A 2,297-nucleotide genomic window follows, 5' to 3' on the forward strand; every position below is an offset into this window, starting at 1 on the left:
GTATTTTGTTATCTTCATCGTCAGTGGTACGTCGATGTATATCTCCTTCTACCTCCAGTGGGACGTTGGTAGTTCACCTCCAGTGGAACGTTGGTGTATTTTGTTATCTTCATCGTCAGTGGTACGTCGATGTATATCTCTTTCTACCTCCAGTGGGACGTTGGTAGTTCACCTCCAGTGGAACGTTGGTGTATTTTGTTATCTTCATCGTCAGTGGTACGTCGATGTATATCTCTTTCTACCTCCAGTGGGACGTTGGTAGTTCACCTCCAGTGGAACGTTGGTGTATTTTGTTATCTTCATCGTCAGTGGTACGTCGATGTATATCTCTTTCTACCTCCAGTGGGACGTTGGTAGTTCACCTCCAGTGGAACGTTGGTGTATTTTGTTATCTTCATCGTCAGTGGTACGTCGATGTATATCTCTTTCTACCTCCAGTGGGACGTTGGTAGTTCACCTCCAGTGGAACGGTGGTGTATTTTGTTATCTTCATCGTCAGTGGTATGTCGATGTATATCTCTTTCTACCTCCAGTGGGACGTTGGTAGTTCACCTTCAGTGGAACGTTGGTGTATTTTGTTATCTTCATCGTCAGTGGTACGTCGATGTATATCTCTTTCTACCTCCAGTGGGACGTTGGTAGTTCACCTCCAGTGGAACGTTGGTGTATTTTGTCATCTTCATCGTCAGTGGTACGTCGATGTATATCTCTTTCTACCTCCAGTGGGACGTTGGTAGTTCACCTCCAGTGGAACGTTGGTGTATTTTGTTATCTTCATCGTCAGTGGTACGTCGATATACATCTCCTTCTACCTCCAGTGGGACGTTGGTAGTTCACCTTCAGTGGAACGTTGGTGTATTTTGTTATCTTCATCGTCAGTGGTACGTCGATGTATTTCTCCTTCTACCTCCAGTGGGACGTTGGTAGTACACCTTCAGTGGAACGTGGGTATGTGTTATCATCAGTGATACGGTGGTATATCTCCTTTTATATCATCAGTGGTACGGTGGTATATCCTCTTCACACCTTCAGTGGAACGTTGGTATGTGTTATCGTCAGTGGTACGGCGGTACATCTCTTTCATCGTCAGTGGTACGTCGATGAATCATCTCCTTCATATCATCAGTGGTACGGTGGTATATATCTCTTCATGCCTTCAGTGGAACGTTGGTACGTGTTATCGTCAGTGGTACGGCGGTACATCTCTTCATATCATCAGTGGTACGATGGTGTGATTAGCATTCTGATTCAAGATGCATACTTTCTCATCCCCAGTGAAAGAGGATGATCCCCTTTTCTCATCCCCAGTGAAAGAGGATGCTATAACCTCTCTGACGCGAAGTGTTTTCCCCAGAGAAGTTTCTTTCTCCACCAAAGTTCCGTCTCTCCAACAAAGTCTTGCTTTCCCCAGTGGAGTTTCTAAGACATTTGTTTCCCCAGCGGAGTTATATCAAGACATTTGTTTCCCCAGCGGAGTTATATCAAGACATTTGTTTTCCCCAGTGGATCACCAGTTACTCCCCAGTGTTGTCATGCTTTATTATCATTACATGCATTCATTAACATTGCATTGCATCTTAGGATCAAAAATTGTGTTTTATATATTTAAGTCTCTTCGATTTTTGTCAAAACGAAGATTTCCAATCATCGTATCTCCAAATCGAAGAAACTTAAATAGGGGCATCTGTCATACCCCAATTTTTGACCCTAAGATCACACATCATTTGCATACCAATCATCAATCAAGAAATTTAAACCTAGATCTCTGCTTGCAATGTTGTGCTCAATTCATCTGCAAAGGAATCATCGAGCACCCATGTTTTAGTTTGTGTATATTGTTTTACTAACCAAAATACCAAAAATATTGCCTTGTGCTCTTGTATGTTTGTGTTTTGTAGGTACCAAGTCAAAATACCCATCAAAGGAGCATTTTTCAACATTTTCACTGTGCAAATCGATTTGCATAAGGTGTAAATCGATTTACACAACTGTTTCTGCACCAGATTTGCTTCTGCCATCAGTGCAAATCGATTTGCATAAGACAGCAATCGATTTGCATAACTGTTTTTGCCCCAGATTTTGCCTTTTTTCAGCCATGTAAATAGATTTGCATAATGTGCAAATCGATTGCACCAGCACGAATTTGGAAAAATGAAGGCAAATTTCAGCTTTTTGAAGTGTTGACATCATTTGCAAGCATGGGAAGCATGACTTGGTTCTTACATTTGATTTCCTACATCATCTAATCATGTACCCTCATGTGATTGCATCAAGACCATTGGATTTCATTTTTGGCT

Source organism: Vicia villosa, linkage group LG3 (genome assembly GCF_029867415.1).
Source record: "Vicia villosa cultivar HV-30 ecotype Madison, WI linkage group LG3, Vvil1.0, whole genome shotgun sequence".
NCBI classification, from domain to species: Eukaryota; Viridiplantae; Streptophyta; class Magnoliopsida; order Fabales; family Fabaceae; genus Vicia; species Vicia villosa.